Source organism: Chelon labrosus, assembly GCF_963514085.1.
Source record: "Chelon labrosus genome assembly, chromosome: 13".
Taxonomy (NCBI): Eukaryota; Metazoa; Chordata; class Actinopteri; order Mugiliformes; family Mugilidae; genus Chelon; species Chelon labrosus.
This window is the reverse complement of record NC_140346.1, coordinates 6,223,394-6,234,224: the sequence shown is the minus strand read 5'-3', so window position 1 is coordinate 6,234,224 and position 10,831 is coordinate 6,223,394.

Sequence of the window (10,831 nt, the reverse complement as noted above, 5' to 3'; positions counted from 1 at the left end):
TGATTCTGAATGGATTTTCTTCAGCTGAAATATTTTTTTTTCAAGTAAAAAACAAAAACACAAGTTCTTTAAAATAAATTAGGCATATTTCAGGTGTTTTAGTTTTCACCCTTCTAAACAGAGGAGCTGAAGTTTATAGGCTAAAATCTGCTTCAAATGTCTTCCTCTCCCTTTCTTTCCCTCTTCTACCCCTTCCCTTTCCCTCCTTCTCCAATCTCTCTCTCACACACATACACAACACACACACACACACACATATATATATATATAAACACAAAACCCCACACGCACTAACCAAAACATACACGCACACACAGTTTAATACCACACACTTGCACACCCAAAGTGTAAACAGCGTGTGATAGATAGGTCGCTCCACCCCGCCTCGGCTGTTTGCGTGTTGATCCCTTCAGCAGGCCCTGCTTCTCCTGTCCACAGCCCTCGTGATGAGTTACTACATGGATCCAGTTTCTTCCTACCCAGCCCTTCACCCCTGTGACCGTCTGGGCGCAATGGTAAGACCTCCCTCATAAATTATCTGCTTCAGCTACCTACCACACAGCCGTCCAGGAGTGTGAGGGAGTGAGAATTTGTGTGTGTGTGTGTATATGTGCTCAGACGCTAGGCAGTGCGGGGAATGTGTGCAGGAGCACCGGAGTGGTGTTCTTGTTTTAGCAACTCTGGATTCCATCACCACACAGGAGCACACTCTTCCTGTTGAGTTTAGTCCAGCAGAGTTGCACTAATAATGCCCCGTATCTGTACATGCTGTTCCTCAATATTTCGTCAAAAGTGAGGAAACAGAGCTGTTGAACAAGATCTTTAGCAGGGCTGTGAAATCATGACCTCCTCTGTGTTGCACAACCGCCATGGCTGTGCACTTCTCTTTAAGCAACATTGTAAATAATGAGACCTGCAAGTCTGCAGCCTTGCCACTAACCAGTCAAACTGTAGTCAGACAAACCCTGCAGACTAACGCTTTTCTAAGCTGAACCGACCGCAGTCTCTTAGCCTCTTAGCTCTTTCCAAATGAGAGAGCCGAGTACAGAGTCAGAGACGGTGGAAGCTGGGAACATTGGGATTCCTGTCAGGTGAGCGTTTGAAGGGTGAAGGCCAAGAAGCGGCAAAATAAATCCATCCATTTGTATGCAGAGCGCCGGCGCATTAGGATAATAGACTGAGGTTACATGCAAATGGCAACCCCACCCGGGCCTGGTAGAAAACACAGAAGAACACAGCTCCCTGGGTCCTAATTGGCTCAGGTGGTGGGGCTTGCCTTTGAAATTGAGACTACTGTACACCGGAGCAGCTCGGTCAAAAGGTGAACCGGTGTCACCTCGGTAGCTCCATTCTCGTGAATTTACATGAATTATTGGGAAAAAGCAGAGGGTCTGGTGTGTTTTCTTCTTTATTATGTTTGCCATAAAGACCTTGTCAGTGTCTTTTTTGCTTCAAATAAGACTGCGTGCAAAGAATAGTCAAATAGCAAAATCAGGCCGTCTACTTCAAGGCGAAGGTAATTAGTTCAATTCATAAAAAATGGTTGGGGCTTCCTTTCACTTAAACCAGTTTGTTTTTGCTTTTCCACACAGTTGGTTTGGAATTACACGGTTAATGGTCTTGCATTCTTATACCTGTATTCAAAGTGCTTTACAGTCTCTCACACACATCTACCCATTTGTTCGCACAAGCTCGCACAACTTCATACACGAAAGCCAAACACTAGAAGCAACTTGAGGTTCAGGGTCTTGCTCGAGGAAACGCTGACGCGTGGTTCAGGGATCGGACCGCCAACCCTCTAGTTTGTGGACAGCCCACTCTATCTACCTCAGCCACAGCTGCGCCAAAAATATCAAGCACAAACACCATCAAAGAACCCTGCATTACTGCAGAGAAACACAACAAGCGACTGGCTGTGAACAAAATATTGTTCAGTCAGTCATTAGCCACTTCGGTATATGAAAGACGCTTGCGAGTTCTGTGGGTAGTCAATTGAGATGTTGGACATTCATGAGTCTTAAAGGTTTTAAACGTTTATGTCCCCCACTGCTGCAAGTTGTCCTTACAGCTTTGCAATTCCTAAATTACGTTAAAGGCTCGGTATATATTTCAAAACTGTTAGCCTTGGTGGTTTCTACACCAAAAGTTGCCTAGTGGCGGCATTCTCATGCAAATGCTTGAACGGGAAGCATTTTGTGTGCACAACTTTCCATGTTGTAATCAGGAGCTCACGAGTTCTATTTGAAGGCAGCAGGTGTTTCCCTGTTCCATGAACAACGGCTTTCTACCATCAGTCCTACAGTGCAGTGTGTTGCATTATATAAATTCAAAAATTACAGTCAAAGGTAACAGTGAGATGACACTAAATGAAACGACTCAGTTACAATATATTTGCTTACGAGCATTAAATTAACTTTTACGGGCATTTCTGAATATATTTGCATGTTGCATGGATGGTGTTCATGTGGTGGTTCTTGTGAACAGTTCAGCTACTTGAAGACACTGCAATTCCTCATAGAACCACTAGGGGGTGGATAAAGAAAATGCAAAAATAAACAAATGAACAATCCTTCATTCATTCATTTTCTGTAAGTGCTTGTCCTCCGGAGGGTCACGGGGGGGCTGGAGCCTATCCCAGCTGTCACTGGGCGAGAGGTGGGATACGCGAATAACCATGACCTTCCAAAAAGAGAGAACACGTGGTCTGTGACGCTGAATCAAATCAATGGTTTGCCATAGCATTGTGAACATTAGATTTTACACATACGCACTGTACTTTCTGTCTTCTCATATTTCAAAACATGTTCAGGCGATGATGAAACATGGTTTCATAGTTACAGTATGTACTCTTCTGTACATAGTTACAGTTGGGTTGAGGCTTTACTGGAATTTTGAACCTTAATGAGCAGTGAATCAAAAAAACAATCTGACACTTACACAAGACAGGACGCACAATCCCTAACATAAATACTGCAGCCCATTCCATGTTTGTTTAGTCACACTGTTTGGATTTACACAAGAGGAGGCTGAATTATCATAATGAGAAAACAAGGGTGCAATCAGTGTGCAAGCTGAGATCTCATTGTCTTGGCAATTCAAAAGCTGCACTATTACTGTAAATTATCAAGATATTATATATATTCTTACATTTTTTTGCTGGCTTAGTTTCCTCATAAAAATTCCTAATTAATTTATGGAGCATTTTATTAATAGCAGTGACATTTTTGACAATCAGCTGTCATATTTTAGATAAATAACTGTTTGATCAGGTTGGAGCAATCCAAGTTTGAATGTTAATATTACCAGACAGATTTCTGGTGGAAATTTCATCGTATGTATTGTTGAATATATGTGCAGTTCTGTGCTCGCACTACAGTTCAAAAACCATACAAGCCTCTTCCAAATTGTAGACCAGCCTCTGCATTTAAAGTCAGTCCACACTTGAACTAATCAAAGAATATTATGGTGTCCATGTTATCTCCATTGTTATCTATGACAGCCTATCCGTCCAATCCATAAATCATCCATGTGGCTCCTTTCCTGCCTATCTACCCCCCCCCCCCCCCCGCAGACTGACTTGATAGGAGATGGCAGCGCCACATGCAAACCTCTAAAGAACCTCGTAAACTGGCCTCCCTGATCCTCTGGTCATGTTAGCCATCCATAAAGCTGGACGGCTACTGATAAATGCTGCGCTTAAACGGGGGCTGCTTATCAGATCGGCAGTCACTCTGTCTGCCAGGCTGTCACTTACACGTATGACATGTAGCATACAGAAGTGCAGCATTGCTCAGAGTCTCTTTGCACATGTTAAAAAGTAAAAATAATGATAATAATAACAGAGTAACACGATTCAAGAAGCTTTCATGAAATGAGCGTAAAGCAAATTTGAATATTGCGACATCTGTATGGAGAATATCCACAGTTAGCTTGATATCAATAATAAAAACTTTATCATGAAAGCTTTTTTGTTCAACATTTTATATAGTAAGTTGAAAAAAGTAGTGTAAATAGTTAGGCTTTATCAGTTGTTTGTTGTCTAACTGTGGCTTTGCTAAAAATGGCTATCTAAAGGTTACTCCCTACTCTTTTGAGTATGTACACAGAGTTTCATATCTCTTCTGGCTCTACTGTCAAGTGCTGACTTTAGACTTCCCCTTTAGCGCAACATGAACGCTTATGTGATAAGCAGAATAAAACAACACAGCAAAGATAAACCGAATGAGTTAAATTTAGCTGCACGGGTTATCTGTACGTGAAAACAATGAAAAAAAAACATGTCCTCAAAATCCAAGGTTACTCTATCTGCAGAAGCCAGAGGAAGTTTGATGAGTTGCCTTCAGCTTTATCACCCGTGCTCATAAACAGATGTTTTTAATTGGTTAACCTATTTTGTACAAGAATATACAGTAAAAGTATTGTTTTGGGGGACTTCAAACTATTAAATAATAAATTAAAATGTTAAAATCCATTCACACACATTATAATCAATATCACAATGCTTCATTAAGTGGTTAGACATTATGCATATATTCATCCACGCTCTTGAGTTCATTTTTGGCTCATCTGTGTGGTGCACTTTTCATTCCCAGAGGCAGAGTGGAGGAGTGGCAGTGGGTCCTCAGACCCAGCTCCCAGGTGTGGTTCACCCTCAGCAGCAGTACTACCCATCACAGCCCCTTTACCCCCACGATATACCCCTGCAGGAGGTACCTGACGGACACGATGTGTGCCCTACAGGTAAGACTTACTCACTATGCTACTATTATATTCAATTATAGTGAATGTTTATTCATATATTCTTAGTCAGTTCTTAATAGTTGGACATTTAATGGATTTTTTTTGCCCCATTTGTTAAACAAAAGACTTCTTTTAGCTGTTTGTTACGCAGCCAATTTGAAACCGAAATATACAAATAAGCTTACAGTTTACCTTCTTTTTTGCTCATGCTATTCATGCTTCGGTAGTAAATAAACAACTCAGAGCGGACAAAAGAGTTTGTGTTACATGGAACGGCCACGGCTATTGTCAATCAGTCACATGCTTGCGTAAATGTCTGCAGTCTTGAAACTGTCATAAACTCCCTCATTTAAAGCATGCAGTCACCCACACACACTCACAGTGAATTAACCATCAGTTCAGATGACATCCCCCCAGCTTAGATTCATTTCCTGTAAATTTGCCCCAGCCATAACTACTTTTTTATTACTAATACTGACATACCAAATCTTTACATTAGTCTCCATAACGGAGGTGAGTCCCCACATTGTAACAGGGGGCTGATGTACTCTCTATGTGCCCACAGCTTAAGTAATATACACACAAGTAAACCCACACACAAACACCCACAAAGTCTCAGCTTGGCCTGTTGTTCTGCATGTGCTCCTCAAGTGTTGTTGGTGATGCTGACCCTGAGGGCAATGCCTTTACCAGACCTCTATTTTTTTTCTCTCTGTCTCTCTCCCACTCCTCTTCTGGGGACAACTACATGCCTTGCATATTTCTGCTTCCAATCCGCTGTTTTTTAGTTTTTTCTTTCATTGTTTTTCAAATTCATTTTATTTTAAACTGGAACATTCCTTCCAGTGCATTTGCCTGTGTTTGACTCTGGCCTCTTGTGGTCCTCAAAAGTGATTGATGCCGGTGGACTGGGACGCACGCCACGGGAGTCGGGTAGGGGTGCTGGGGGGCACAAGCTCTCTTCCGTCACCTCCCTGAGCTGGATGCAGGGGGCAAGACAGGGGGCCAAAGGGCGGCCATCTTTTTCCCAAGCCTCCAGCTCAGTCTCTGGAGAGGTGGAGGGGGCCTAAGTGTGCGTATGTGTGTGTTTGTGTGTGTGCGCCTGTATGAGAGGGAGTCAGGATTTGATGGGATTTGCTGATGTTTGTTGCCAGAGACACACTCCTTTGGAGCCCTCACTCCGTTCCTCCCAGCGCTAAACCGTTGACATAAACATTGCTGAGTGGAAAAAAATGACCGAGCGCTGACCTTTTTTTTTTTTCTTTCTCATCTGTCTCTTAAATCCAGGCAGACCACAGGTCTTAGAGCATGTGAGCCACCTGGAGATGTTGTTAGAGTCATTTAGCGCTTATCATATAGGGCTGCTGAGGTTTCTGTGCTAACAGTATGCGCCTTTATGAGTAGCTGCTAACCTCAAAGGCAGCTAAATAAACTCTGACACAGTCTTCGCACCTCGAGCCGTTGCTTTGACTCATTTCTTTCAAACAGTCTTCCCCGTATTACATTTGCATGTGCAATTTCAGAATAAGCTGAGGCGCAAACAATTTTAATGCTGTGTAAGTATCTTTCCACTTTTGAGGTTTCTAGCTTGAAATCACATGTGAATACATAGGCTACCTTGATTTTGACAGCTGCGGTTTTGAAAAATCAGTCATTTACCAGTCAACCAGAAAATGTCATTCTAACCAACTGAAGATTTGATGAATCAAAAAGATTTTCTCCTCTCTGAAATCAAATAAATTGAAGTTGACATTTAAATAGTTCCATTGATTGTCAGTAAAACTCGACTGACATTGAAATTCTGCCATTTGAATCTGCCACTTGTGCAATAAATCCCAGCACGACATGAATAAAAGCAGTTACTGTGCTCGGTTGTCATCATTCCCATTTATCTCCTGAACGAAACCATCTTGGATATATGAGATGATATATTTTATTTACCTTTTAAAGTGGGTATCCTGGGATGTTCCCAGCTGAAGTCACTTTGTTTCACTGTGGCTGGATAGGCTGTGTTAAAATGAAATGTGTTAGTGTGAGAAAGAAAAAGTGCACAGCAGATGTTGGATGTTAAAGGACCATCGCATGTTTGGCCCACAGCCCAATGTCACACACACTGCTTCCTGACAACAGCCATGCCATAGTCATGTTTACACTAACCCAGCTTTACTCTTCCCTGTCCTACCCTCACGCCACGGGACCTGTTGTAAACTCTCATTGTGGAAATTTGCTATATATATGTGTGTGTTTGTGTGTGTGTGGGAAAATTGGAATGTGCGTTTCTGCGCGACCTCATTCAAGTCCAGGGGCAGATATCACACACATGCATACACACTCACAAACATCCTGGAGTGATGCACACTCCACATATTCATTCATTAAATTCACACCCAGCACTATGGTGTGTATTGTATTACAGCATCCTTCCATTCAATAAAACAGGCGCGCATACACACACGTACACACACACGCATGCATCCACTCCCAGGCACTCATGAGTTCACTGTACATTTAAACATGCACTCCCATTTAGTACACGCAGACACAGCTGTGATCCGGCACTCAGGGACCATTGGCCTGTGTTTTATTTGATGTGATTTGACAGCTGGACAGTTGGAAGAGGAGGGGACTGGGGTGGAAAGCAAAAGAGAGTGGGTGGAATACAGTTTGAGGAGAGAAGACGGATAAGGAAAGGGATAAGTCACAGGACTGGGACTGCGGCGGTGGGAGGAGAGGAGACGAGGGGAGGAGGATCTGAGATGTGGAGCCTTGGGTGGGAAGGGGGGGCTTCGCCTCTGATGAGGGGCACGTCCTCACGGGCGCAGGCCCATTTTTTATTTCTAAAAGTAAACAGGCAGCCTGCGGGGGTCTGGGGGGTTATGGGAAAGGAGGAAACAGTGATGCTAATCAGGCCGGCGCACACTTCCCCCTCCAACAATAAAACAAAACAAGAGTGGAAACACGGAAAAGCGACAGACAACTGTGGAGGAATGGGCTACACAACAGCCATGGCACATTATTTGAACTGCATGGTATGATGATAGTGCTGAGGCAAGAGTTAGTCAGTAAACAGAGGAAATGGATAATCTGTTACTACTGCACTGTTCATCTGGACATTTTATTTTTAGAAGTTTGAACTGTATGTTTCCAGATTAGTCTTCCGGGAGGTAGTATTGTGTGTTAAAATGAATTTACAATAGAGCAACTCTGGAATTTCTACCCTATAACTCAAAGGGCTGCTTTGGTGAACTTCTGCTTTTCCTTTGATAAGCCATTTATTTGAGCATTTCTCTGCATAAGCAAACTTGACCTCAAGAAATCCATTTTGTTCTTCTGACTGTGTACCCTGCCTTATTTTCTTGTTAGCACATAAAAGCATAATCCAAATATGCGACATATAAACTTCCCTTTCCCAGAGTTCTAAAAGCTTTACTTCTAGGAAGTGTTGTGGTAAGTTCCTCTTGACAGCCCAGTGACTAATTACACGCCATTTCAGTTTTAGAACATACAGTTCTGAAAAGAATGCAATCACTGATGATGCAACAGATGCCAGCTCATCAGGAAAGGTGGCATTTTAATGAATCCTAGGAGAGGCCTCCCATTGTTTTAATGTTTGTATTGTGTTCTTAGCAATATTCACAGGCTGTTAACTGCAATGACTGTATGCCAGTAATCGTAAGAGTGAATACCTCTCACTGTGTCCCGTAATTTGCGTTCGTACTTGAGTCCATCCAGTAGTAGTTAAAGGTCCATTTACTGAAATCATTCAAAATAATGAGCCTATATATAGAAAAAAAAAATCCATGCTACTGTAGGCCATTGAGAGTTTTTCTTCTGAGCACACTATTCTTTGGAGTGTTTGTACTGACTATAACACACAGCCTTCATTTATTCAATGATAAAAAAAACAAAAAAACATACTTGTGTGTTTTCCCTTTAGCTGTGAGGACTAGCGGAGCTTCCTCCTGAGACCCTGGCGCTAACAGATAGGAGGGAGGGGGGGGGAGAGAGGGAGGGCAAGACGAGGAGAGGGAGGGCTGGGAGGCAAAGAGACTCGCAGGGGGGTGGGGATAATTGAATTATCTGCACAATGGAGTGATGGGGGGCACGTGGTGCCGCTAATGGAGGAAGAGATGTCCTTTTTAGCGAAGCTAATTGTTCAGAAAAGAGCTGAGCCTTTGTTCAGGGAGGCCCCGCTACTTTCCCAGTGCACTTACATGCACACAATTTAGTAAAGCGCACACACATGCATGCTCTCAGAAGACACTTTGGAATGTGAGGCACGAGAAGGAGGTGTACACAGACACACGCACGCTCACAAGTACAGGGATACACCTCTCCTGTCCCAACTAACCCTCTGATCTCAGCAGGAGTGCATCCAGCCTGTGGCACCTTCAGGCAGCATCAACCACAGATAGAGCTCAGACTGAGCTGTTAGACAGAGGCCACAAGGACCCCACTGTTTTACTGTGTGACTGTCTGCTCTCTCTCTCTCTCTCTCTCTCTCTCTCTCTCTCTCTCTCTCTCTCTCTCTCTCTCTCTCTATCTGTGTGTGTGTTTTTTTCCATCACCCATCTGTGTGTGTGTGTGCTTGAGTGCTTGTAAATGAGTGACTGATTGATTACACGCTAAATGCTGTCTATTCAGACAACATACCAAACCCGTCAGGTCATATTCATTGTCTGAGATGTATTACACTCTGATTTTTCCCTCAAATAAGCCATCATTTGAGGTTTTGTGTATGTGAAAGAAAGCGTAATGTTGAAACCCTAAAGGCTCGGAGCAACCAAAACTCTCGCCGCTCTTGCTGCGAGGGCGCCAACATCAAAGACAAATATCACTTGACAGCTGTATGGATTGCTCTAAATCGAATAACCTTTCAGTTAACTCTGTGAAAAGTAGCAGGTGCAACGGTTACATCTAAGGATTATAGACAGGCAGACAACACAGATGTGCCAGTGAGAGACAGACAGCAAGCAGTAGAGAGCAGCGAGGAAGGAGAGAGAGGGAGAGAGAGAGAGCTACTTTAGCTGGGTTTGCTATGCCTCGACACAAATAAGTGAAGCCAGCTAACTGTCAAAACCATGGAAACAGCATTTGCCAGGTGAAGACAAGAGACACCGAAACCAAAACTTGTTTGATCTGGGGCATGTGTCCTCAAGTGTACTGGTAGTTCTACATACACTGGCTGGCTGTTTTGTGAGTGCATGACAATTAACAATCCCTCTGTCTAAAAAGGAAATTCCACTTTTTGTCTGAACAATAGTTTTTTTTCCTTGTTTGTTTGTTTGGATTCGTATTGTGCAAATCTTTGACACAAGCACTCCTTACAGTTGATGTAGAGATTTCTATGGAGATAAACTGATTGTTTAGTAACCACTGTTTTTTTGTTTTTTTTTGTTACGCACAATGTTTTCCTCATGTTAGTGCTCTGTTCATAAGAAAATATGTGTTTGTCTTCAGGGTCATTGTACACCAGACTGTGCAAGGGCAATTGAAATGGTCACTGCTCTGAGAAAGAGATACTAATGTACTGAACAGAAATAGATCTGTCCTGTCAACAGGAATTTAAAGAAACACGGCTCTTTTGTAATCTCTTTTTCAACAACCTGACGATTTACATTTGCAAGATTTTAGGTAAAGGCAAAGGCTAAAAAAAAAAAAAAAAAAAAAAAAAAAAGAAATGATGCAAAAGGAAACCTAAACTGAAACGGGCTACAGTGACTCCAGCCCAGATATTAGTCAGCAACACCATTAAACCCTAAATGGCTGCCCTCAGGCACAAAAGGACCTGAGCTGTCCTTTTAAGAACAGATACGGGGGAGTTCATTAACAGAAAACAAAGAGGTTCAGTCAGAGAGAGAGAGAGAGAGAGAGACTGACTAGCCGAGATGAAGCAAGACTACTCTGTTCCTCCTTCCATTCTTCTCCTCCTCCATCACCCTTCTACTTTGCCCCTGGTGAGGCAGCTCCTCTCACCGCAGAACCCACCAGCACTCCTCCCAGATGAGGCTCCTATCAGGCCAATGAAACCTGATCCGAGGCTGCTAATGGAGCCGGTGAAGTACCACCGGTTTAAAAATCCATGGGTGAT